Here is a 12,256-nt window from a genome sequence, read left to right on the forward strand (position 1 = left end):
CAGAATGAAGCGCCTAGAACCGCTCGGCCACAAAGGCCGGCTATACAGGGTAATTCAGCTGCTCCAACCTATGTCGTTTTGTGCAATCCGTAACGTTATATCCGGCCATCAAATTCCATGCGCGAGATTTTGGTATCCTCTCGCTTGCTAATCACAAACTCTTAGTTCTACTGAAATAATGAACAAGATATTTTTATCTTTGTGTAGCAAATTTAATGTAGTACGTTTTCACTGGAGGCCGTAGTTTTCGCATTATTCCTGAAAAGCATGCAAAAGTGACCTTCATATGCACTTCTATCCGCCCCCCCTTCCCCTCTCATCCTTCACCAGTCAGAATTTCAAGTACATTGCTCATACCTTCTACCATGTACAAAAATTTCTAACTACATGAACTATTCCCGATGTTCGACCTTTTTCGGTCTCTGTTGATTGCCATATTACACCACCAGCATAGTCGCCTATTTCGTTAACATTATTAATTTAAACTTGCTAGTGACGGTAATGAAAGACAAACCAACTTTAGTAGACGTTACGCTAAGGCTAATTACTCTGACAATTCGATCCGAATTTAAACCTTACAAGCATAATAGTGTCGTAGTCAGAACATCAGATGAAAACGACATTGTAACTGTTTATTTTATGTTGGTCAGATTCGAAAAATTGTTAGGTAAAACTTACACAAACGTCAGTTTTACAATTAGTAAGTCCTCGACTAAGAGGGTGTTGTAATGGCGCCAGTCAATGAAGAGCGAAAAATATCGGATATGGGAAATAATTCGTGTAGTCACCAATTTTCGAACAGTAGTAGAAGAGAATACAATGGACAATATACTAGAAATACTGACCGGTGGGAGCTGAGTGTGAGAGTGGGGTTGCGTTTAAAGGTATTTTCTTGAATAACTCGAAAACTACGGCCTCTAGTGAAAACGCGTCCCAGAACAGAATTGAAATACATTAAATTTCCTACAAAAAAAAGTCCTGTTTATTTTTTCCATAGGACTAGTAGTTTGCGCGTAGCGAACGAGAGAATATGAAAGTCTCGTGTGTGGTTTTTGAAGTCCAGATACAACATTGCGGGTTGCACCCGCCAGGTTAGCCGAGAGCGCTAATGCGCTGCTTCCTGACTCAGGTAGGCGCGCCGGCTCCGGATGGAATACGCTCGTCGGATTAACGACGAGGGCTGGTGTGTCCACCAGCCTGCATGTGGTTTTTAGGCGGTTTTCCACGTCCTGCTAGGTGAATACCGGGCTGTTCCTCACATCCCGCCTCAGTTACACGACAAGGCAGACATTTGTAACACTTCCGCACTATTTCATGGTTTACACTAGCCGCAGACAGCTGGGGTACATTGATTCCGTCCTGGAGGGTGTGGGGTGGCGGCAGAAAGGGCATCCGGCCACCCCTTTAAATTAACCTTGCCAAATCCGTTGTAACAGGGGGAGGCATAAAGGCGATCTCCGGAACCGTGCGACTGCTACGGTCGCAGGTTCGAATCCTGCCTCGGGCATGGATGTGTGTGCTGTCCTTAGGTTAGTTAGGTTTAAGTAGTTCTAAGTTCTAGGGGACTAATGACCACAGCAGTTGAGTCCCATAGTGCTCAGAGCCATTTGAACCATAAAGGCGATCTTTGACCTAGGCGCCAGTTACATTATTTACGCCACTGAATTGAGGCGATGCTGGAAATCTAAGGCCATGATGGTAAGAAAGATGTAACATCAAACTGTACAGAAAACCATTTAAAACAGATAGCCAAATTCAATTACTTTGACTCCATCATATGTCGACTGCCAAAGAAAGAAGTTAAGGAAATAGTTGGATCAGCAGAAGTCCAGCTAATGCCTTCCGACAGATCTCTTTTTGATTGTGTGAATCCTGATATCCTAATAAAGCATTAAAGGGAGGAAGATTGGCATTTAACGTCCTGTCGACATCGAGGTCATTAGAAACGGAGCACAAGCTTGGGTTGATCCAATTCGGCGAAAGAAACTGGCCATCCCAGCATTACACCTGAGAGAGGAATCGCGGGAAACGAAAATCAGGATGGCCGGACACGGGTTGGGACCGTTATCTTCCCGAACGCGTGTCCAGAGTGCTAACCACTGCACCGTCTCGCTCGTTAGAAACATTAAAATACCATGTTATGCTAGACACAGGAGGTTTATTATTTTTATCTTATCTGATTGACAGAATTAATATGTATCAGTTCCATGTCAATTGTATAACGATAGCCACTCACAATTTGGTGCAATCTGGCGTGGTGTACCACAAGGTTCCATTTTGGGGACTATGTTGCTTCTGCTACACACAATGATCTTCTACTAACTGTGGAAGATATAAATTTTGCAGTTTTTGCATATGATACAAGAAGAGGAATAAGAACGTAGTACCAGTACCCTCACTGAAAAGGTAGCTAATGAAATATTCGAAAACATCAACGGATGGTTCAGCCCAACTGAGTTATCACAGGAGTCCAAAAGCTATAAAAATAAGTTTCTTAAACAACGAAATACAAGAAGTAAAATGTGCTACGTTTTTTGGGCTACAGGTACATAGAAAGCTAAACTGCAAAACCCATGCCTAAAATTAATAAAGCGCCATGATTCAGCCATGTTTGCAGTACGCATCGATTACTGCTAAAGTCGATTTAAAAAAGGAGAGACTAGTAATTTTTCACATATCCATTAGTAAATGAGCTACGTAATAATTTTCTAGCGAAATTCAAGTGGAAAAAATGATCGTATGACATTGATTGGTGGGAGTCTCAACCTGGGAAACTTCGGCCTCCGAGTTGCTTTTCGGGTGACGACAAACAGGGCGTTTTGCGTACCTATGAAGGCTTACTATTTTCAGAATACAGAATCCTGTTATAGGAATCACATCTGGTGTTAATCCTAGAAGATCATGCAGAGACCTCTTCAAGATAGTAGATATTTTAACAAAAAATAGTGAAAATTATGAATGAAACAGTACCGAGAGGAGCCGAACAACCTACTAGAGTAGATTAAAAGTGATATAGACAATGTGTACAGTACAGGAATATGAACCTCTGAGAAGGAGAATTGGAAGAGAGGTGGTTGAAGTGATAGAGAAATCACAAGAGATGATTGAAGCCGGAAAGAAACTGCGACCAGAAGACAAAAGGTCAAAATTGCATTTAATAGGAGAAGTAACTTACTCACTAGCAACAGCATCAGTCTGAAAATAAGGAAACGTATCATGAAAGGTTTCGTTTGGAGCGTGGCCCTATACGGATGTGAAACTTGGACAATTGGAAGAGAAGAGAGAAGACGGCTAGAGGCTCTGGAGATGTGGTGCTGTAGAAGGATAATGAAGATCAGCTGGAGAGACAAAGTAACAAATGAAGAGGTGCTTAGAAGAGTACAGGAAACCAGATCTCTGTGGAGGCACATCCAAACAAGAAGAGAAAAACTTGTAGGGCACATCCTACGAAACAACAACATCATTGGGACATTAGCAGAAGGAGTTACTGAGGGAAGGAATCGGCGTGGGGGGGGGGGGGGGGAGGGGGCGACCAAGGATATCATACATGCAACAGATCATGAATGACGTTGGATGTAAACATACGTAGAAATGAAGAGGAAGGCAGGCAGAAGAGAGGAATGGCGCTCTGCTGCAAACCAACCTCAGGGTTGAATACTAAAAGAGAAAAAGAGAGGCAATGTGTAGAAGTTTAAGTTTAATTCAGTATCTTACTGCCGGAGAACTTATACTCGACTGAAGAGTGTCTTGACAGAATCTCTCAAATTTAGCAGTTTAGGTTAGTTTATTCTTATAATTAGCACTGTAAAAAGAGTAATATAATGTTGTTTCACAAAACTAAATTTTCGAGGGTTTCTTGGTCACTTGTAAAGAGGTGGCCTGCGGCTTCTGTCTCGGAAACTTCGGCCGATATCGGCCAACATGCACTACGTCATTTCACTACACTACACTTAAATAAAATTAAATGAATAGCTATGATTTCTTCCTACGTCCCGGAGTACACTGTCAATGAAATCCACGAAATGCGAATAAGGTAATGTAAAATGAACGGGACGTAGGTGCCTTCATACGATCAGGAACAAGTGAATATGAGATAGCTGCTATGTTGGAGATAAAGCAACGGCGAATGGAATAAGTGGGCTCGTCTCGGGACTGGGAAGTCTTCCGACAATGAACCAGCCGTTGGCTTTACAGTCAAGCGCCGGATGTGAAAGATTCGTATCGTGAGCGCTTCTGATCACGGCAAAATAAGCATTCTGATCACAAGTGCACGGACACCTATTACTGGACACTAACATGGGGCGTGTCCACATTTCACTTTATGACGGCTTGAACTCGGCAGGGAACACTTTCAGTGAGGTTTTTGAATGTCTGTGTAGGAACAGCAGCCCATTCTTCCGCAACAGCCGAAACAAGAGATGACAGCTGTGTTGGATGCTGCGGTCGTGAGTGAAGTCGACGGTATTACTCATGCCACAGGTGTTCCACTGGGTTCAGATCGGGCCCCTCCGCAGACCAATCCATTTCAGGAAATCTTCGCCTCACAGACGCTGTTTTATGACAGGGCTCACTATCATGCTGATATAAACCATCTACATCTACATCTACATGGTTACTCTGCAATTCACACTTAAGTGCCTGGCAAAGGGTTCATCGAACCACTTTCATACTACGTCTCTGCCATTGCACTCTCGAATGGCGCGTGGGAAAAAAGGAACACCTAAATCTTTCCGTTCCAGCTCGATTTCTCTTATTTTATTATAATGATCATTTCTCCCTACGTACTTGGGTGTCAACAAAATATTTTCGCATTCGGAAGAGAAAGATGATGATTGAAATTTCGTAAATAGATCTCACCGCAAAGAAAACCGCCTTTGTTTCAGTGACTGCCACCGCAACTCGCGTATCATATCAGTAACACTCTCACCCCGATTGCGAAACGAGCTGCCCTTCTTTGCACTTTTTCGATGTCCTCCGTCAATCCTATCTGGTAAGGATCTGACACCGCGCAGCAATATTCCAGCAGAGGGCGGACAAGTGTAATGTAGGCTGTCTCTTTAGTGGGTTTGTTGTATCTTCTAAGTGTTCTGCCAACAGAGAGCAGTCTTTGTTTCGCCCTCCCCACTATATTATCCATGAGGTCTTTCCAATTTAAGTTGCTCGTAATTGTAATTCCTAGGTATTTAGTCGAATTGACAGCCCTTAGATTTGTGCGATTTATCGTATACCCAAAATTTATCAGATTTCTTTTGGCACCCATGTGGATGACCTCGCGCTTTTCTTTGTTTATTGCCAATTGCCACTTTTCGCACCATACAGAAGTTCTCTCTAGATCATTTTGTAATTGGAATTGATCGTCTGATGATTTTACTAGACGGTAAATAACAGCATCATCTGCAAACAATCTAAGTGGGTTGCTCAGATTATCACCTAGACCATTTGTATAAACCAGGAACAGCAGAGGGCCTATGACACTACCTTGCGGAACGCCAGATATCACTTCTGTCCTACTCGATGATTTACCGTCTATCACTACGAACTGTGACCTCTCTGAGAGGAAATCACGACTCCAGTCACACAGCTGAGATGATACTCCATATGCACGCAATTTGGTTAACAGTCGCTTGTGAGGAACAGTATCAAAAGCCTTCTGGAAATCTAGGAATATGATCTATCTGAGGTCTCTTGTCACGGGAATAAAGAGCTAGCTCCGAATTGTTCCCCTACTGTGCGCAGTACACGATAGTGTAAAATGTGTTCGTATCCTTTTGCATTTAGCGTTTACTTAATCGCACTAAGCAGACCACACCGTAACCAAGAAAAACACCCCACTGTTGTAAGACCATCTCCTCCATATTTCACTGTAAGCACTACACATGATGACACGTAATTTTCTTCGGAATTCGCAGATCTCAAGCACTTGCGAAGAATTACAGAAGTGGTATAGTGTATTTCATGACTCCAAATCACTCGTTTCCAGGCATCCATTCTCCAGTGACATCACTCTTTACATCGTAACAAGCGTCGCTGAGAACTACATTGATTAGAGACACGTGTAGCTTACGAGGAGCTCCGCACAATCGCTCAATCATTATGCTGGTATCACTTTGGATTTCATGACTGATTGCTTCCGCTGATTTAATAAGATTCTTTGGAACCATTTTCCGCAAATGCTCGACGATCCCTGTCCGCCAGTACATGAGGTCTGCCCGCTCTTGGTTTAGCTGTGGTTATTCCTTCATGTTTACACTTCACAGTCACATCACTGACAGTCGACTTGGGCAGCTTTAGAATGGTTGGAACGTCGTTGATGGATCTGTTACTCGACATCCATTGATTAACTCACGTTCGAAGTCACTGAGCTTCTGCTGTGCTGTTTCTGCTTCTCTGCTTACAACACAGTAACTCCCAGCCTCCTTTTATGCCGGCGGGTCTGATCAAATCCATACCGCACAGGGGTCTCTGGATACCTTTGATCAGGTAGTGTAAAGCCAGTCTCTGACGGTCGGTAAATTTAAATAGCCTAAGAAGACATACAAGGCAGTCATCTAGCTTCATATGCTTCTTGATATGTGGGGTGTTCAAAAAGTCTCTCCGCAGTGCCGTATGATTGTTAGCCGCCCGTGCCGTATGATTGTTCGCCTGCCTGGGTTTCTTCCCTTCAAGTGGACTCACAACATTCCACTGTTTCGTTTATCTCAGCCAGCGCCAGTAGTATCGTTGGAGTGTGTCGTTACGTGTTGACGTGAACGTTTAATTTTACTTTCTTTATTCGTTTGTTTCGTTTTTGTCGCTGCTAAAATGCTAACCATTGAAGAACGTGTGTTTTTAGTCGAACAAGTGTTCAAATCTGGCGGTAAATACACAGTTTCAGTTCGTCAAACATTTAATTCTGTTTTTCCGGAGACAACACTCCACACTGCGATACTATGCGAGATTTGATAAACTGCCGGCCGCTGGTAGCCGTGCGGTTCTAGGCGTTTCAGTCTGGAACCGCGCGGCCGGTACGGTCGCAGGTTCGAATCCTGCTTCGGGCATGGATGTGTGTGATGTCCTTAGGTTAGTTAGGTTTAAGTAGTTCTAAGTTCTAGGGGACTGATGACCTCAGAAGTTAAGTCCCATAGTGCTCAGAGCCATTTGATTAACAAATTTCGAAGTACGGGTTCAGTGACAGATGCACCGAGAATTGGTCGTCCTAGCGTTTTGTCTGACGATAAACTACTCGATATTTCCAATGAAATGTCCATGAGTCCCAACAAGTCAGTAAGAAAACTCGCCCAGGAAATCGATGTTAGTGTCGGAACGGCCCACACAGCTCTAAGGAAAAAATTAGAACTTTTCCCATACAAAGTGAGAGTCATGCAAGAACTGAAAAATGCTGATCATGGAAAGAGACTGCATTATTGTCAATGATTCAAAAATTTCGTTTAACAGAATGGAAGGGATATTCTTAATTAAATGCTTTTCACTGATGAGACGTGGTTTCATTTACCCGCGTACATGAACTCGCAAAATTCTCATATGTGGAGCACTGCAAATCCATTGTGTATTCATGAAGAACCACTTCATACTGTGAAAATAGGAGTTTGGATTGCAAATTCTAGACGTCGGATTGTGGGTCCCATATTTTTCAAACAAACAATAAACGCACAACGATAATGCAGTGGTATTCTGTACCCATTCGTAGAGGAACTTGTGTTAAGTCAACGGTTATTTTCAACAAGATGGTGCAACCGCGCATGCAGATCGCGTTTCAGTGTCATTACTCGCTCATGTTATTGGTGATCGCATACTTTCACAGGGCCTCCACGATCGCCTGACCTAACACCATCTGACTTTTTCTTCTGGGGTGCACCGAAAGCAACTGTTTATAAAAATCGTCCAAAATCCATCGATGAATTGAAAACTGCAATATCCACTTTCACTGCTTCTGTTACAGGAGAAATGTTACGGCTTGTGTTTGGAAACATGATTAGACGAACTGTATTGTGTATTCAACATCAGGGGGGGGGGGGGGGGGGGGAGGGGAAAATTTATACATTTAATATGAAAATTTGTAAGTAAAGATGAATATTCAACAAAATAATAACTTGTATTTCACTGAGTTTCATTTCGGTAGATTCACTGCGGCATAGGGCATACGCGGCTATCATACGGCACTGCGGAGAGACTTTCTGAACACCTCGTATCACGACTTAACAGAATTAGCAGCGTTTGATGTGGGGCTGTCAGTTCAATCCGTTTTCTGAGATAGTACGTTCAGTGCGACCCCAGCCGAATTCCTCCCTCAACTTCGTCCAAGTAAACAGTACACTGTGTCTAAGATGTTTCCGTCCCCACTTCCATCTTTATCTGTGTCATACAATAACCCTAGAATTCATTTGGTCACCTCAGATACTCTACTAACCCTTGACCGCAGTTTACACTAATGACACAATCAACAGCGTGTCACTGCCGCCTGACCCATGACAGAGTCTGCTCAGTGTTCAACGACAGCACTGCAAACGGTTGTTTGGTGTCCGAACAAGGTCAGGCTAATCTGTAGTACTATATCCTGCATTCCAGTAAGCGCCCATTCAAGTGGAGTGATCTTGCCTATATTTGGTTGTCCTATCACTTTTTGTAGACAAGCAGATTGACACCTGTACAGGCCATGTCAGAGTGTAATCTTATAAGTAAGTTCTGACATCAGTTCTGTCGTTTCTCTTTGATATCCTGTTGTTTAAAGACGGCGACAATGAGAACTAAAGATTGTACTTTAGTAACAACAATTTATTCCACAATTATATTCATCCATGGGTTCATCTTCCGGTAGACATATTGTATCAAGAATAGCATCCAAACGCCACAGCTTCTAATATGCTATCAGATATGACATTTACCTTTTCTTCCTATGAATACTGTGTTATGAGTTTCGCTTCATCAGTTTTCTTCGCTGAGAATATCTTGTGACCCGAGAATACGGTCTCATTTCCTTGGAAATTATTTAGTCATAGTGTAAAAAAACAGTGACATTGCCATATTTTATTGTATATATCTAATAATTTCAGTTATTTATCAGGTTCATGGGGGAGCGTGGTTGTCAAAGCAACTTGATCATGGAACAAGTCAACAAAGTCTACAGAATGCTGATTAGATAATTTTTGAAACAATAGAGTATAAAGAATTAATAAAACACGTAGAAATTGTAAGTGACATTACAGAGAAGTGTTCTCAACTATTTAGACGAACTCCCGTACATAACAGGAGGAGTGTGCCGCAAGGAAACCTTTCAGCTTGTATTTGAAGATTTGGTGTTTATGTTGTGGTTGGCAAGAGAGTCAACACCGTTTTACTAAAGGAGGACGGAATGCACGCGTTTTAGCTTACGCAGGCTGGCGTGAGGTCTGTAACATGACAAGGAAATTAGAATTTAGAAAAACGGACGTAGCTGGTGGAATACTTAACTTTAATCCATTAATGATGAACGTCGCTCTTGACGGCACATAGTTCACAATATCAATAGTAACTGATAATAGCGCCTTGCTAGGTCTTAGCAAATAACGTAGCTGAGACTATGCTAACTATCGTCTCAGCAAATGAGAGCGTATTTAGTCAGTCGCTAGCAAAGTCGGCTGTACAACTGGGGCGGGTGCTAGGAAGTGTCTCTAGACCTGCCGTGTGGCGGCGCTCGGTCTGCAATCACTAATAGTGGCGACACGCGGGTCCGACGTATACTAACGGACCGCGGCCGATTTAAAGGCTACCACCTTACAAGTGTGGTGTCTGGCGGTGACACTACAGTTTATTAGTCAATTTTCTAGCTCTGCTGCATCCCGAGTGAAACCGAAGCATCCAGAATAGTGCACACCTTTCTGTTCATTAGTTAAGGATCCATTACCTAAGTGCAAACAGTATTCGCCTTCTAGCAAAATATAGTTATCTATTTGTATATGCTCAAACATGATTCATCACAATTGAGGCAACTGCAATTTATTTATGTTCCCTTTCGACTGTGGTTTTTCTGTGACTGTCTACTCACTTAAAATACAGATATGTAATATATTTGGCGTTCCGTTTTTGTATTGAGACTGATTGAGCCCTGTCGTATGAGTTATTGGGATTATTAGTAATTTTACAGACCAAGAAATGAATACACTAAGTAGAGTCTGAAGGATGTAGGTTGCAGTAGGTACTGGGAGACGAAGAAGCTTGCACAGGATAGAGTAGCATGGAGAGCTGCAATAAACCAGTCTCGGGACTGAAGACCACAACAACAACAACAACAACATGTTATTCCTGTTTTCTTCTTCATCAATCTTTCGGTTTATTGACAGCTTTCCATCCGAATCTATTAGAACCCAACTATCTTATCTTTGCATAATGTAATGTAAAAATATAAAAACAGTGATATGTAAAAAATATACGCCTGTCTGCCAATGTAATCGTATTCTTAATGACTCAATAGTAGCGATTAGAAACACTTCTCTGAAAATGACTCACAAGAATGTTCCTAATAGTGCAATATCTTTTAAGTTAGCCCGGTGCAGATCAGTAATTAATATAACAGCTCAGTTCTCAGGGTGGTTACGTAATCCTTGATAGTTAATTGTCCTTTCCTTCTTTACCCAGCACCACAGATATTATTTCAGGCTCGTGAGAAATCGTGTGCTTATTTCACCAGAGAATATCTCACAAGTCTGTTCGATGTAAACTACTGCAATACGTAACTTAATATCCTGGTTTCGTCTCGATTGCCCAATAATAAGAGTAGCATCTACAAACGAAATCCTGTAATGGAACTGGAATCTCCATATATAAAGAAAAGCTGTAAGTAACAATTGTTAAATTATTATCAGCTCATAGAATCTGAAAGAAAGTTAATTGTCCTAAACGACGGCATACCTCATAGATGAGCTAGAATAAAAATGTTAAAGATTTTCTAAGATGGCGCCTAACAATAAAAATTCTTTTTTAAGGCCCATATCTACTTAGGACAATCCACGTATCAGATTACAAATTGATTGACCGCATACACAAATTCTTTTGACAAAATAACCATTATGTTTTTCTGGTTTTAAGTATAACTTATATTATTAGCTGGTACAGCCAGATGATCTTTACACAAGAACGTCCTCTTAGTCCCGAATCCAAGCAGATAAGATAATCGAATGACAAAGGAAAGATAGTTCATGCATAGCAGCGCAAGAGTCCATGGAGTAACATGTCCATTGTAGTTCTACCTCTTTTTCCTTGGCGTAACTTGTCGATTATTTATTAAATTTATCGTAATATTTAGTTTACATTTTTTAAAACCTAAGACCACCCATGAGAAACAGCACAATAATTACAAGATTCTGCTTTATAAATAGCTTGTTTCAAAAATGTTAGTCGCGGGCTTCCTCAGACTATCTCTCCTTGTAATGATCCTTGGGTGACATTTACAATGGAGTGGTTGTGTAGTGTTATGTGACCGATCCACTGTTGTCTTATTCACTCTGTTGTTCTCCTAAACGAACATTCTTCGTCAGTCATACCTCAAATGCTTCGAGAGATTTCAATTCACTTTTGCTCATTGTCCATGTTTCACAGCCACAAAATAATACTCTCTAAATGTATCTCTGAAAGACCCGTTTATCTCGTTTGATCGAAACATTTATTTTGATTCTCTGATTCTTTATTTTATGTCTTCTTTACTTCTACCGTCTTCAGTTAACTGACTTTTTAAGTATTGTGAACTGGAGGTTCCTTTAATCAATAAGTATGAAACTATGTCATCCGCAAACCTCACCGTTTGTATTTTTGGATCAGTTTATTGTATGTTCTATGTAAACGTTGAATAAAGAGGGTGACGGATCAGCTTTAAGAATACTAACTTACTTCTCAGTCCTGCTATTCTTTACAATGGCTGTATGGCTGTCTGTCCCATGTATAGTTCTTTAATTATTCTTCGTCACTATGGTCTAGTTTAATTATTTGTAAAATTTCCATTGGTTTCTTATAGTTTACAGTGTAGAATGATTTACTTAGGTCCACGAAAACTATGTAAATTTTTCTGTTAAACTTAAAACTTTCTTCAATTATACTACAAAGATACATGATTACTTCTTCAGTTTCGTTCTTGATAAGTATGTAGATTGTTTTTGACAATATTTTCGAAGTGTGATTTAGAATGCTCAAATTCATGTGATCCTCACATATAGCTGCAATTTCTATCTTTGGAATCATTATCATAATACATTTTTATTGAAGTTTTGTAGGATAAAATCAGTTCTAT

The sequence above is a fragment of the Schistocerca gregaria genome, chromosome 7 (genome assembly GCF_023897955.1).
Source record: "Schistocerca gregaria isolate iqSchGreg1 chromosome 7, iqSchGreg1.2, whole genome shotgun sequence".
NCBI lineage: Eukaryota > Metazoa > Arthropoda > Insecta > Orthoptera > Acrididae > Schistocerca > Schistocerca gregaria.